At 36.4% G+C, this 16,867-nt stretch overlaps 1 long non-coding RNA gene across 2 annotated transcripts in view; it reads right to left on the bottom strand.

Moving 5' to 3' along the window:
* LOC311430364 overlaps positions 1 to 16,867 on the bottom strand; it is a 376,701-nt gene that overhangs the window by 245,681 nt on the left and 114,153 nt on the right. For both annotated transcript variants that reach the window (XR_014688736.1, XR_014688737.1), the window contains exon 3: positions 10,554 to 10,662. This is a non-coding gene — a long non-coding RNA (uncharacterized lncRNA). The remainder of the gene's footprint in view (positions 1 to 10,553; positions 10,663 to 16,867) is intronic.

Genomic DNA, 16,867 nt, shown 5'->3' with positions numbered 1-16,867 from the left:
AAATAAAATAAAATAAAATAATAAAATAAAATAAAATAATAAAATAAAATAAAATAAAATAAAATAAAATAAAATAAAATAAAATAAAATAAAATAAAATAAAATAAAATAAAATAAAAAGTACTGCTTGGATGTCCTTTTAATTACTATTTACAGATTTTTAGCTGGCAGTGCTGTCTGCAGAGACATCAGCTTAAATTACCTTCACTTCTCATTTCACTGAAGACCTTTGGGAGTGGTTTATTAACCAGTAAACAATTTTGCTATCACTTCTATTATAATTAAAAAAGAGAAAATACAACAACAACAAAAACATAATAAACAAGTTGTTTTGCTAGCTGATACATTTTGCTTTTTGCCCACACCTCAAATGTGCAATTTTGCAGAATTTCTGTTGCATATCTGCCTTATTAATAAATTGCATTTATAAGAAATAAAATAAAATTATAGTTTCAGTATAGTAAAAAATTAATGTGGAATCAATAAAGAAACTCAAAAGTCTTTAATCAAATACCTCATTTTATATATTAAAAAACTATTTTATATATTAAACTATTTTATATATTAAAAAACTATTATTAAATATATATTATATACAATGTATAATATATATATTTCATATATATTATATACATATGGAATATAACATGTATATATTTAATAATATATATTTAATATAATATATGTAATGTACATGTATATTATATAATATATATAATATAATATATCTAATATCTAATATATTATATATATTATATAATATACATTATATATATATAATTATTTATATATAATGTACATGTAATATATAATGTACAGGCTTTTGACACCGTCTCCCACAGCATTCTCCTCAAGAAACTGGCTGCTCTTGGCTTGGACTGGCGCACGCTTCGTTGGGTTAGAAACTGGCTGGATAGCCGGGCCCAAAGAGTCGTGGTGAATGGAGCCAAGTCCAGTTGGAGGCCAGTCACTAGTGGCGTCCCCCAGGGCTCGGTGCTGGGGCCGGTCCTCTTTAATATCTTCATCGATGATCTGGACGAGGGCATCGAGTGCACCCTCAGTAAGTTCGCAGATGACACCAAGTTAGGTGCGTGTGTCGATCTGCTTGAGGGTAGGAAAGCTCTGCAGGAGGATCTGGATAGGCTGCACCGATGGGCTGAGGTCAACTGCATGAAGTTTAACAAGGCCAAGTGCCGGGTCCTGCACCTGGGGCGCAATAACCCCAAGCAGAGCTACAGGCTGGGAGAGGAATGGTTGGAAAGCTGCCAGGCAGAGAAGGACCTGGGAGTGATGGTGGACAGTCGGCTGAATATGAGCCAGCAGTGTGCTCAGGTGGCCAAGAAGGCCAACGGCATCCTGGCTTGTATTAGGAACAGCGTGACCAGCAGGGCTAGGGAGGTGATCGTCCCCCTGTACTCAGCTCTGGTGAGGCCGCACCTCGAGTACTGTGTTCAGTTTTGGGCCCCTCGCTACAAGAAGGACATCGAGGTGCTTGAGCGGGTGCAGAGAAGGGCGACGAAGCTGGTGAGGGGCCTGGAGAACAAGTCCTACGAGGAGCGGCTGAGGGAGCTGGGCTTGTTCAGCCTGGAGAAGAGGAGGCTCAGGGGCGACCTTATCGCTCTTTTTAGGTACCTCAAGGGAGGCTGTAGCAAGGTGGGGGTTGGCCTGTTCTCCCACGTGCCTGGTGACAGGACGAGGGGGAATGGGTTTAAGTTGAGCCAGGGGAGTTTTAGGTTAGATGTTAGGAAGAACTTCTTCACTGAAAGGGTTATGAGGCACTGGAACAGGCTGCCCAGGGAAGTGGTGGAGTCACCATCCTTGGAAGTCTTCAAAAGACGTTTAGATGTAGAGCTTAGGGATATGGTTTAGTGGAGGGCTGTTAGTGTTAGGTTGGAGGTTGGACTCGATGACCTTGAGGTCTCTTCCAACCTAGAAAATTCTGTGATTCTGTGATTCTGTGTATATTATATATAAATAATTTTACTTCAGATAAAAATAATTTAATTGAAAACAGCAGGAACACTCAGTATAGGGTGAAGACGTTTGCCTTTCTCAGATCATTTAACTCTTCAAAGGTCACTTTAGCTAAACTTGATATATATCTCCAGAAAAGTAGGTTTAGATTAGACATGATATATAGTTTTGTGACAGAGAGTGGAATGGTAAAAATACTTGATTAGAGTAATTCTTTGGACTCAGTTCAGACACACTGTGCTTTAGACCATAAAGCTTAGGAACCACTTATATTTTTAGACATATGATGTATAACTTTTAAAATTTAATTTTTATGGAATCAATGGAAACATTTTATGCCTAGTTCTGGTTATACAAGTATATTACAAAGTTCTGGTTATACAAGTATATTATAAAGGAAGGTTCAACATCTTCTTTCCAATGGCAGATTCATCCACTAACAATGTAAAATCAGGTGCAAGCTAGATGCGTAAATTGGTATATTGGACTGTATTCCATAATCCATAACTATATTCAATCATAATAAAAAGAACTGTTCTTTATAGCACAAGAAGGATAAAAATATGGTTTATCTGTATTAAATACTTATACTTATACTACTGATTCATCATCAAGAAAGAAAACTACAAAAGTTATATTGTCTATCCTTGGTAAAACCCCAGCTTCCTGTATTTACTCCAGCATCTCACAAGATTTCATATTATGTATAAAAAAAATATTTGAAGACTAAAGGTAGAACTTTGAAAACATGTACCTTCTTTATTAATGTCTCCTGAGGAATAAAATGACCTCATATAGTCAGGATATCTAGAATATTATGAATCTAGAAAGGTTAGCGAAAAGATTGATTTGTAATCTAGAAAAGTCAATAAATACTATAACATTGATATTTTAAATATATTAAATATATTTTGTTGCATTGATACTTTTAAAGTTGTTTGAATATTTTAAACGTGTTCACTGATGTCATAAAAACAATTTCTCTGTTGCATTTCATGTGTTAGTGATATGTCCTTCTATTCTTTCCAGCATGACTCTTTGTTACATTTCTGTGGTTCATAAAATAGGAAGTCCTTGAATGAATATTTGAAGGGAAGTTAGATACAATCTCAGGACTCTAGAAATCTTTTGTACAAATCACAGAATCACAGAATCAGAGTTGTAGGAAGGGATCTCGAGAGATCATTGGCTCCAACCCCCCTGTGAAAGCAGGTTCCTTACAGCAGGCTGGCCACGTAGGCATCCAGACAGGCCTTGAATATCTCCAGAGAAGGAGACTCCACAACCTCCCTGGGCAACAAAGGTTTCTGTCTTCAAATTCTTCAGCTATCTGTTGTCTAAAGACACATAGCTCTTCAGTTACCAGACATGAAGCATGTATTCAGTGTTAAATTAATATTGTTGTCTTCAAGTGTTTACTGCATATTTTATTTGTCTATGTCCACCATCACAAAATCAAACAGCTCCTCTTCCCTTCCAAGGAGAGTAACTTCCATCGTCAACTCATGCTACTTACCTTATTGAGGTGCACAGTGGATAAAAGAAAGAGTAGAATGAAATTTAGTGGAGAAAGTATGACTCATTCAGCTTCATCTCAGTATTCTTTAAATCCTTCCACACTACCCCTATAGAAATTCATGTGCAGAACCTCTCACTTTTCTGGCACTTTCAGAATACAAAAGATACAAAAGCTACCTTGGATTTTTTTCCAAATGAAGCCTTGCCAATTTCAAACCCTTTTTAAAATGCTGATTAACTTCATCCAGAATGTAACTCCATCTTTGTGGCTCGCTTTTCATCAAAATCTGTTGTAGAAGCATGAATGACCCCAGAAATATCAACATGTCTTTACTTGTGCTATAATATTATCATTTATTTTAAATCACCTTTTCAAGTATTTTTATTTTAAATCACCTTTTCAACTGACATGAGTTTTGGTTCTAATTCTTGTTAAGACTCTCTTCTTTCTATTTTTATCCTTCCCATTTAAGGAAATGCAGATTGGACTTGGCTGACACTTTCTGTTGCCTTCTTTTTGTAGTAGTCCAAGCTACAATAAAGAGATGACAACTGCATTGCAATAATGTGTGGAACTTTAACTTCAAAATCCAGTAGGGATTTTAGGACACTTAGGCCCAGGCAGAGGTCTCAAATACCAATCTTAAAAACAAACAAACAAACAAACAAACAAACAAAAAAGAACACAAATTTGCTTAATTGGTCCCAATAGTTCAGTCTTTCATGTAGGAGAGAAATGTAATAAAATGCCCCAAAGTCTCTGAAGAGTAATTGAACAGGTATAATGTATCTGTGTGGAGAATATATTAGCACTGAGATAGGATTGGGATGAGACTTTTTTTTTTTTTTACTTGCAAGATGTTCACATTATCAAAAACATGATGCAATGTGTTATGACACTGCTGATATAACTCGATGATATATCTATATATCTCAATGATATATAACTTGATATAACTTCTATAAAAGTGTAATCTGAACCATTCAAAGGTGGGCACAAAAATGAAAGGAAAAAAAAAAAAAAGAGAGAGAGAGAGAGATGGAAAATATACATGTATATATATATATATAAATTTATATGTATTTCTGTTACAGTATGAGACACAGAGGTGACCAATATGCAGTCTAGAGAAATTGTAGTTAAGATGTGAATTTTGCTAAGTACTTCATTCTGTCAGGAAAGAGCAGACTTACAAGAAAAAAACAGTTATCATAAAATTTCCACTGACAGATAACTTGGCATCACCAGACTAGACGATGGGTATTTAAAATACGTGTAAGACAGCTAACCAAGAATACCTAGCAATGTGTCTTGTTTGCAATGCAGTCTGAAACTACCATAAAATCATTTATCTATTTCTGTTTCACACAGAAACCTCTCATCATATTTTACTATTTCAAAAGCTGTTCTAATTTCATGATTGAAACTGCAAACTGTTGACAATGTAGTTCTGACAAAATTGCTAAAGCACAGATACTCAGCTTCTCAGGTGATATATATTTAATATATTCTCTAAAATATATTTGCCTGCCATCAAAAATATCCTGGTTAATACTGTTTTCCTATATCTCAGGCCCATTTTTGGACTTTTCAAAACTATAAATTGCAGGGTTTTCTTTAAGTGTTTTGTGGAAAACTAAACGAAAAGCAAGAAAAACATTGAAAATACATTTAAAAGAGGTTTGAATTTAAAATACTATTTTTTTTCTGTTGAAAATAGAGTACAATTACTTTTCTTTGTTAACATCACTATTTGATTTGAAGTTTCACTTCTGAAGAAAAATTGTGATTTTCATTATGGCACACTGCCTTAGAATATCATAACTACATTTCTGTCTCTACTTCTAATTAAACTACTATATTTATTTATTAATGCCATTTTTTTTCATCTCTTGGCTCATTCTAATATAACAATTGCTGCAGAAAACTAGATATACTCATTAGTCTATATCATTCACATATAACCATAAATTATTCAAGGTTCTGTTTATGACACAGGCAAAAATAACCAGTTGTTGATGAGTTTTGAATGTCCTTTATACTTTATAGCTGTACCTTTCATTGGTTCTACATAATAACACACAAAAGGATTGGAGAAGTAACATTTTTATTTATATCAAGAGAGCTGATGGACATTAAATAATATTGAAAACTGAAAAAACAGAACAGTTTAAATTATTGTTGTGCTTACACTTGTCAACAACAAAAGGAAAATTAATGAGGGTATTTTTTGGTCTACTCCTGGAAAAAAGTACAAGTGAAATATTTCAAAAGCAGTAGATGGCTTAAAAGGTTATACATGTATACCACATCTGTTTTACTTCTCTCTGGACATTTCCTGTCTCTTTCCACAGACTATGAAAAGTACATCTTTTATTTTAAGATGCTGTTGAAGGCAAACTTACACCAACAGCTTCAGGAAGGTTCAGCTCATGCAGATTTAAAGATGGGTTACAGTTGCCTAGACATAGCTGTCTGTTTTAATTTCAGATGTAAGGTACTAAATGAGACAAAACTTGCAGATATCAAACAGAGCCTTTCAGAGCCATTCTCATTTACAGCAGGGCTTGAAGCCCAGGCAGGTTACCCAGGAATGCCTAAAACAACAGTGGATAGCCCTGTGTGGATAACAGAACTGAGTGCAGAATATTATCTGCATGATTAAAAATAATTTGATGAATTCTATTCCAGGTTTTCAGGCTTGTTTACTTTTTATTGTTTTTAATAGTAAGAATAGTATTTTTTTTTTTTAAAGCAATATGGAAATAGAATAAAATACCAGAGATTCAAGCAAAGATGAATATGAGGAACAATTGTTTAGATCTTTGTTTGAGTAGAAAATAAGACAGAAGATTCTTACAACTGTCACTGATGTAAATCATACTATAGGCATCCCTATAAAAACCTTGTATGGTGGTCAAAACCACTCTATTCTATATGATATACATCTTTTGAAAATTCAACAGGATTTTGATGTCTTTAGTAGTTATAAAATGTTTATATGTTTAAAATGAGGGACAAAAATATGAACCTTAGCCAACAGTTTGTCCAGTTGACCAAGAAGTCCAACAGCATCCTGGCCCGCATCAGAAATAGTTGGCCAGCAGGACGAGGGAAATGACTGTCCCCTTGTACACAGCCCAAGAGAATCTGTACCTTGAATATTGTGTTCAGGGTTGGACTCCTCGCTTTACATAATGTAAACTGGAAAATAGCCAAGAGAAAATGTTTATTCTTTGTGTGGAAACACGTGACTTGATTATGATTTGCTAGTTATCTTTACCACTGAGAGACACTTCAATTTAGAAGTAGAAAAGCTATGAAGAATTTATGAATTCCTTCTTTCACCATGAAGGACTGTCGGCTAGACCTGTCATTGATTCACCATGGGTAAAATTTACTCTACAAAAAGGAGCCAAAACACTTTTGTATGTAACATTCAAATTCCATTTCAGCCATATTCTAAGGGTTTTAATTGAAGTTGAATTGAAACGAAGTGGAACGTGGTCTTTCTTTCACATTTTCAAAATGGACTGCACTCCATCTGAGAATATCCTAATTCCATCTAACACAAAGTTTTATATGGTGCTCATCATTGCTGCATCTAAGCAGCCCTGCATTAAAGGCAGAAGTAACATCTGTGCTGTGTGAGTTCTGGTATCTTCTGAGATATATTTGCAAGGCAGTTGTTCAATGCTATGATTTGCAGAAGTTTATAGGCACGTATGAATTCTGTTTTTCTATTTATTGCTTCATATAACAAAGTTGTAATGTAAATTGCAGAGACAAAGTCAAAGAAAAGAACCTTGAACTCACTTCAGAAAGCAATATTTTTTGGGATGTTCCACAATTTCTTTGGGATTTTTTTTTTTTCTAAAGAAACTTCACACCTCAAACAGTGGCTTCTGGAAAACTAGAATAGGGCACTCTGAGCTCTTGGCTTTTCACTTGCTTTTCTTAGGACTTGAGGCAAGTGCTGCATCCAGCATTTTGCTGGGCTCAGTGAAAATGACAACTACTTTCAGATCAGCAACAGCTCCTCTGTTTGTTCAGAGTACCCCTTCTACTTCTCCTTCCACCAACTGATAAAGGTCCTTGACACTTTCTTCATGGTGTCCCATGTGTTTTTGCACCTTTCCTTGGCACATTTCAGCTTCTGATAATTCTTACCACTGCACTGATGTACCTCCAACTCTAGATCAAAAAAATTAGCCCGATCCTGCTGAAATATATCCCACATTCAGTACTGGGCCCTTGTTAATAAAAAATCACAGGTCAATGCAAGAGGTAAATGAACTCTGGAGATACTTCTACTCATGCTTTTATTTAGCACTGCTAAGATAAAATTACTATGTCCAAATAAGGCATGTGGAGGTCAGACCTAAACTTGACAGACATAGAAGGGACTGTGAATCATCTGGTGATGCATAAGGAATGGTTGCAGATCAAAAGCATCCTGTGAAATGTAGCAGCAGTTCAAGATTGCACCGAGAAAAACACTTCCTGCAAGTAAGCAAGGGGTATATATGTATATCAACATTTTGCAGATACTAAATTAAAGTCAAAAAGCTGAAACATGTTCAGAAAAAGGAAGCTTCCCTCTCAGAATGCTTAATTAGCTAGGGAGAGTAATTGACCTTTATCTGCTCAAGCATAACCTTGGCTGAATTTTTCCATTCAATGCTCTTTTCTTCCCTCCATTCCCATCAAAACATTCATTCTTTTCATATAGACTCTGCTTGAAAACATGGTCTATTAAGGGTATCCAAGGCAGGAATTTAGTTCTTCTAGGTATTTGAAAATGTTATAGGACCATTGAAGCTTGTTAACTTTACAAGAAAATATTAGAATAAAGATCCCATAGTTGCAAAGGTCAACACAAGAAGAAAAACAGCCAGTGAGAGAAAACCTCTGAGAATGCAGCTAATAGAGGCAGCTAACAGATGCAGCAGTTTGTGCAGCCCTCAGGAACCAAAGAAAGATGGTTAATATTCAAGCATCACTTCTGCCAAGGTCAAGAGTTGTCCATCTCAACCAAGAGGAAGTCAGGCAAAAGTGATGAGAGGCTGGCGCAGATGAACATGAAGCTCCTTGCCAAACTCAAACACAGAAAGGAAGTATACAGAGTATGGAAGCAATGACAGGTAACCTGGGAGGAACACAGAGACCTCGATTCCTTCTTAGATGTCAAGATGTAACCCACTTTTAACAAAATTGAGTAGCAGCAGGAGTAACAATAATCAATGCCATATTGTCTTCTAGGACAAACAATTCTTGTTTTGCTTTCCTTCACAGAGGAAAAAAAAAAAAAAGTTTTTATATTCCATTTTTAAACAAACTGCAATATATAATGTGAGTGGTTTGGAGATATGTTTGTACCAGCCTAAAAGCAAGAAGCAAGTGCTGCCTGGTCATCTGACTGCTACCTGTCTGGTAAGAAGCTGAGATAAAAATACCATTTTATGGTATGAATTGAAAGCATTTGCTTTCAGCTACCAGTGTCACAAAACTGGTAGGAATGTCCTATCTTTTAGCCTCCTTGGTAAATTTAGCTGAAATTGGCTGATGGACTTACAAGTCATAGATGAACTAGCTCATGGATGGTGCAGTTTTATATACTCCTTTTCATTGCAAACATGAATCATATCTAAACAAATAAGAAAAGCATAACATGCCCTCCAAAGGGGAAAACACAAATAGTAACCACCAGAAGAGCAAGCAGCTTACATAAATTCAAATAGAATTGCAAATGTAAATGCAAATGCAAAAGAGAGAGGGTGTGCTAAATTGTCTCATAGATGTCTGGTGAATTGCCACAAATGTTAAAGCATATATGACATTTTCTTTTCACATGTTTGGTTAAATTTAACACAGCACTTAAACTCCATATGAATACATTTGTTTAAATAGTTTTAGTACCAAATGGGAATAAATACCTGAAAGAGGTCTCCACAGAAGAGGAATATTACTCTTGTGCTTGCTTTACAAAATTTTAAAGACATTTTGGAGGACATTAAAGATAATACATGTGAAATTGGCTTCCAGTTGAAAGAAACAGCTTTAATGCAAAATTACCTTTTTGTTTATGAAGCCATATTTACAGTTTTTCCTAAAGTAGGTGATATAAAAGCATTTGACACTTATCTCCCATCTTGGTTAAATATATCCCTGTTTAAATATAAATATAATAACTGGTTTTGACTATACTGGTAAACAAAAACAGCTAGATTGACTATACTGGTAAACGAAAACAGCTAGATTAATTGTATAAATGTTGATGTAGTAGCATAGATTGAGGTTTTCCATTTCCCTAAATGTTGCAGTGGCTTCTTTTACACAAATGATAAATTGTCACAGAAAGATTTTTTTTCTCTTTTTATTTTTAAAATAAAAGACACTGAAACTAAATACAGAATTTATTTATATTTGTTTCAACCTTTTTTGTTCTCAGCAAACTCATTCGGAGAATTGTCTTTTTTGCCATAAAATGCATAAAAATTAGTACCTATATTTTCTTCTTTTAGATTAGGACATGAATACATCAGTTCAGATCTAAGGCAGCTTTCGTCTCATCCTTTACCCACATGACACTATTTTGTGATTTTTGAGTGTTTCAAAACGTTGAAGCATTCAAAGCATTTCTTTATCTATCTTGTTTTCTAAACTTCTCTTTTTCTTCTAATTATAGCATTAAATGTCAAGAGGTTCACTATCTAACCATATACATAACCATATTCCATATAAAGTATTAATCTTTGTAACTATTATTTTTAATTTCTTTCTTATGTGTCATATGTCGTCAATACCTAAAACAATGCCTTCGGTGAATTTTTGTAAAAAAAATATTTTTTTTTCCTTGCTGCATTTATAAATGTTATTCAAATTGCATTATTCTGTATTATTCTAAAGGAATTTAAATATATGTAACCCTCCTCAATTCCTCTTCCTCTCTTCTCCTTGCCCTCTCTTTTTATATAGCCTATAAAAACTCAAAATTAAAGGATTTTAATCTTCTAACCTTTGCAATACAAATGTATATTTTCAGCATCAAAGCACTCACCAAAATTTCCACAAGCAGATACTGTATTTTCTCCTTGTACTGGAATCTCCATTTCTCCAAGATTGGCTCAAGTGTACTCCAATCTTTGTCACAAGTGTAGTCAGCCACCCTGAAGAAAGGAAGTGATAATTAGTGTAAGAGTATGTGGAAAGAGTGTCTGCCCCTTTTTTGTGGTCTAGGGCCTTTTCCAAGACAATGTGGTGGTTTTACCTTGCTATGCAACAGCTGAACTCCAGCATGACCACTCTCTCACTCTCTCTCCTCAAAGAGAAAGGGTGAGAAAATATGATGAAAAGGGCTCATGGGTTGAAATAAAGACAGGGAGATCACTCAACAGTTATTGTCATGGGAAAAAACAGACTCAGCGAAGAGAGATTAATAGAATTTGTTGGCTATCACTAGCTGACTAGAGCACTGAGAGACTAAAAGCAAACTAAAAACACCTTCCCCTCATCCACCCTCTTCCACCTCCTTCCCCCAAGTGGCTCAGGGGAACGGAGAATGGGGGCTGCGGTCAGTCCCTAAGGCTTCATCCATGCTGCTCCTTCACAGTCACTCTCTAACCCTGTTCCACATGAGGACCCTCCCACAGGATGCCGTCCTTCCCAAATTGATCCTGTGTGGGCTTTCCACAGACAGCTCTTCAAGAACTGTTCCAATATGGGTCCTTACCATGGGAACAGACTGTTACAGAACTGATCCCCATGGGTGGAAGCTCCTAACAGATCACCTGTTTCAGTTCTCCATGGGCTGCAGTGTCAAGATCCGCTCCACCATGGTAGTGCCATGGGCTGCCGGGGGACAGCCTGCTCCACCAGGAGCCTCTCTGCAGGCTGCAAGGGAACTTCTGCTCTGGTACCTGGAGCACCTCCTGCCCACCTTCTGCACTAACCTTGGGGTCTACAGGGCTGGTTATCACTCCTCACTCTCTCATCTCTCTCTTGTTGTTGTTGTTGTTGTTGTTGTTGTTGTTGTTTTGTGCAGCATTTTATTTATTTATTTATTTATTTATTTATTTCATTTATTAAATATGCTCTCACAGAGGCCCAACCAATATCACTTATTGGCTTGGCTCTGGCCAGCAGCAGGTCCCTTTTGGAGCCATCTGGAGCTGGCTCTGGTCAAACACGAGACAGCTGCTGGGCTCTTCTCACAGAGAACCATCGTCCCCAGGAACCATCCTGCTACCAAGTCCTTGCTACTTAAACCCAAGACAGTAAAAAAGAGATAAAATAAAATAGAGGAAGCGATGGGAACCAAGTCTGGGCAGTCACATTATTTTATGAGAGCAGGTGGGAATGCAGGAATGTTTATGCCAGCAAGGACATGTGAATATGAACCTCTAATCTGGGAGACAATCACAAGGAACAAACATTCCAGTCACGCTAACTGGTGGGCTAAGAAGCTACAGGACTCCTTCCAGGAACGATGCATCTTGGAACTGGTAAGACAGCATGCGAACCAAAGGGCCCAGAGTAGGAGGGTGCAGGAAACTGCAGAGCTCTGCAAAACCCTGAGGGTATACGTGTAAAAGGGGAAGCAAGAGGAACAAAGAGGTAATGTAGGTTAAAAAAAAAAAAAAAAAAAAATCGTTGGCTGCATGTAGTTGTAGCCAGTCACTACGCTCATCTGGCCAAGCTCTGATCACTACAGTTTGCTCTATCTTCTTGTATTTCCTCATTAAATCTTAACTCTCTCACTCTGTATTCATACTCTGCACACTCTGCAGTGTCTATGTGTGCTGCAAGCACTACATGCCTGCTGCTGGCAAGAGGCAGCATGTGTGCGTGCATGAGTGTGTGTGTGATATTGGTGACTGGAGTGAGTGGGTGTCTTCTACTCCTAGTCACTATTGTGGGAGTAGTGTGTGTTCCCAAACCACCTGCTGTGAGAGTGAGGCAACCAGGGAGGTCTCCACAGGTTTCTGGTGAGTCACTAGGCTGTGAGTCACACAGGCCTGGTGCCAGCTCCTGGGGGCTGAGTGTCTGTATCTTTCCCAGCCTTGTGTGTGTTGGGTGTGTGTGTGCATTCGCTTAGCAAGCTTTAAACTGGATTAGCCAGAGAGGAGTGAGGGCCTCAGGTCCAGAACAGGGTCTTAATAGGAAGGGGAGGGTGTACATGCTGATACTGCCTGAGGGATTTGCAGATGTGGTGTGCATAAGGAATGAGTGTTTGAGTTTGTATATGTTTGCAGGGAACTTTAAGCTTGACTAGCCAGTGAGTAGTAGGTAAGAGGTCCAGGATCAGGGCAGGGGTGCTGGGCAAAAAAGGAGCTGTGGCAGAACTTGAGGAATCCAGGCAGGGGGCTGAACAGACACAGGAGCTGCGCAAGGTATGCAAAGGATCCACGAATGCATGTGTGCTTGTGAGTCTAGAGAGTGCTGTGTGTATGCCTTTGCTAATGAACTTCCACCTCTATCAGCCAGAGAGAAGGAATGAGACTTGTCTATCTGTCTGTTTTACATGAAAGCTATTGGAAGCAGCCCTTTAACTGGGGCAGCCTGTGTGACCAGGCATGTTAGTGTCATGTCTGTCTGTGTGTATCTGTATGACTTTGGGATACAGTTCAGCTTTGCTGCTGGCTGAACTTGCAAAGAGGAAAGCAGAAGCCGTGTTTCCCAGGCTGGGCAGAGACCCTGGGTCCCCAAGCACTGGTCTAGACCCCTGGCGTCAGGCAAGAGTGGTCTTTGGCCAGAGCAGCTGGAAAAAGCAGCTACACACTTGGTTCTTCTCCTCCCTTAAGAATAAGATGCAGTTTTGTGTTATCAAATGTCCATAAAATTTAAAATTATAGGTCTTTCAGCTTCGTCTGGAAACTTATAGTTATATAAAAGGACACTTTTTATTCTTATATGTTTTTTCTTACTTGTTATTGTTCTGTGGAATCTACATATGTTGTAATCCTGAAGAAGAAATATAGAAAAAAAAATCTAAAACCTTTTATCTGCTTTTCCTTTCGTAGGTTGCAGAGGCAATCTGGATTTGTGAACTATCTATCTATCTATCTATCTATCTGTCTATCTATCTATCTATCTATCTATTAAAATTTGTAAAAGCACCTTATGGTGACTGAATTTTCTGACCTGCAGAGACTTACAGAACTTTCTCTTGTTGTTGTTTCCTCTGAGTATTTAATTTGTTGGATCTGTGAGGAGTCTTACAACAATTTCACTAAGGGTCAAAAATCAAATCATTAAAACATTTGGTTACTGTAATGGAGGAGCTGTGACAAAATCATCAGAAGCTATAGAAAAGCATTGAAAAGAGAAGGAACGCTAACCATTATGATATGCTATATGCCATGTCTTGCTGTGGAGAACAGGCACTATAAGCAGACATAACCAGGATTGCAAAAAAAATGAAACTTTTCTTACAGCTGTGTCTGAAACACTTGACTGTTTCAAATGGGAATATAAACAATGTATGGAGTATTGACTCCTTGCATGGCTGACTCTTTGCACTGTCAGCCATGGCAAACATCAATTGTAAGACTTTTCCCCTTGAGCTACAAGTACTTCCAAAACCCACCACCTTCAATGGGAACGTTTACACACAAAAAAAAAAATCTTTCAAAAAACAAGACATTGAAGATGTATGGCATTATTAATAATTCCTTAATACAAATTCTTTCATTTAAAGCTTAATCTTTCAAGTGAAACACCATTTACTGATACATAAAAAACAAAACTTAATTCTTTACAGCTAATAGAGTTGTAAGTTTATGTTCATAGGAAAACAAATTTTGTACTGAGCATATAGTTCTAAATATATTATATTGAAAATGTATGCTGTATACTAAAAGTAAAATTAAAACAAACAAGCAAGCAAACAATCTTTCCTATTAACTGTTAACAGAATAGTCTACCCAAACACATGGGCATCTATCTAAAATCTCAAAGGATCAAGGTATCATATACAAGAAAGACAAAAATGGTTATATAGTTAAGGGTGACATAGATATTGTTAGGTGTGTGTTTTTTGGATTAGGATTTGGTTACTGGAAACCTGGCATTTGTTGTTTTTATTGTTTATTTTTCATGGTGCCATTGGGTGTCTCTTCTGGCCACTGATTCTGCTTCAGAAGAGCTCAGGTTTCCTCTAGGAGACTTACTGATAGGTACTTGTAACTATCTCTTTGTAGGACTGAATTCTACCAAAAGTGATTAAAAATTACGTCAAATTCAGTCCCAGAGTTCTGATTCAAAGCCCAACACATCTATTGCCAAATCAAACAGTCTGCCTGAACTCCCAAAGCATTACTTTGTTTATCCTTAAATTTCCCATATTTTTCCATTCAACATTGTTTATTTTTTGCTTAATGCTTTATTTTCGTTTGAAAAAAAAAAAAAAAAAAAAAAAACACACATTTAGCTTAATGTTCTTTCTTTGATATGCAAATAACTTGTCAGGTAAAAGTCTTTTGGATATGCAGATGCATGACGGCAGCCAGGAATAAACAGTATAAATAAACACAAATTGTATTTAGGTTGAATTAAAAGTCAGGGAAGATTTTATATACAGAAACTTCAAGTTCTTAAATAATAGTCGTTTTTTTACCTAAATGAGGGTCTTTTTTTTTTTTTTTTTTTTTTTTTTCTTCTGAGAATTTACTAGTTTGTTGACCTTAATTGTACTAAATTATCTACTAATAATGACAGATATCTTCTCCACAAAAAGACACGCTTTTTTCCTAGAGCTTTCCATATCTTTTGAATCAGGAGACAAAAGACACTTTGACCTCCATGAAATAAATCACTTTATAATACTTTCTTATGCCTGATAATAATAATAATAATAATAAAAATAATAAATCCCCAGATATGAAATGTAATGTTTATTATCTCAGCTTTTCACACAGTTTTGTCTGTACCTGAAAATCATTTACTACTAAACATTATCTTAAAAAACATGGAACAAATGTTTTGGGTAAGAGGAATAATGAAAAAGGATAAGATATGTGTTGATTCAGTCTGAGTATAAGCTTTATGTTTATGTACTAGCTATTCATCTGGGCAACTCAAGAGGAAATGTGACACAATCAGAGTATTAATAAGCTTGCCTCACAGCCAGTTACTCTAGAAAGGAAGGCATGTATTTAAAACTAGGATTTCCATCTCCCATATGTAAGTGTCTAAACATAAGTTTCTAAATATAGATGTTTCCTTAAATGATGGAATTATAACCACTGTAAATGTGATTCAGTTGCTTCACCATGGATCACCTGGGATGTCACTGAGTACTCCCTGAATTACAGAAGGGTTTTGGTGTGTTCTACAACCCAACACATCTGTTCTACACAGCTAGGAAATCTCAGGTATCTTAACCCTTACAAACTCACATTAGCAATTCAGTTGTTCCTTCACTCCCCATTACATTAGTATAGAGAACTAGTTTTCATGCTGGCACCTACAGCCATACACCTCTCCTTAGATTTTGCGATCTCTATATGACATATTTTTAAATATAAATAGAGAATACTTGGATTTTCCTTGACATACCTCCACATTCTAGCTGAGTATGATCATTTATTCATTATTGTACCTGTTATCTTTATTACTGTATTTCTAAGAGAATCCTAGACCCAAATGATAACAAGTAGATATGGAATCTCTGTCTGATTCCAAACTTCACTATCACATACTGGGGCATTTCCCTTAGTGGAAACTGCCTTGAAAAGTGTGTAGTATGGGTTCACTCATTCTGAATGTGACCTTTGGAAAATGAGTGGTCTTCCTGCTATGCTTGAAACATCATTTCAGATAAACATTGGACAAAAAAAGTTTTCTGCCTCTGGGCATCAAGTCCAAAGAGCAGATGAGGAAGAAATAATTCTGATGAGATTCTTCTTTTGACCTTGGGTAACTGAAATACAAAGATTGATAGATTACAGCTTTCTGGCCAGCATGAAGTGTTCCTCTGCTTAGTACCACAGCAACTGAGCACATTTTTCGTATTGTTACTAAGTCATCTCAAAATTAAATTAGCATATTGTGTATTTATTAATTTTTTTGAATGTGCTGTTCAAGATGGCCACGATGGGAGTAGCACTTTTATGAGTAACCTGACTGAATAAATACAGCTGCATATTATGAAGCAATACTTGATTTATTTGGTCACAGCAGGCACTGGCTTCATTTCATAACACAACACCCAGCAAAACTTAGCTAATACAATTATTCTGATGCTTTTCTGTGTTGGTGCTGTTCATCTGAGGAAGTTTTACCTGTCATTTTCTTTGCAATAGAAACTTTCCAGTAAACCTCAGTTTTAAGGATTTGGGCAGCATTATTATTACTTATTAAAGTAATAATTTC

The sequence above is a fragment of the Aythya ferina genome (assembly GCF_964211825.1).
Source record: "Aythya ferina genome assembly, chromosome: 1".
Classification (NCBI taxonomy): domain Eukaryota; kingdom Metazoa; phylum Chordata; class Aves; order Anseriformes; family Anatidae; genus Aythya; species Aythya ferina.
This window is presented reverse-complemented; position numbering and strand designations above follow the sequence as displayed.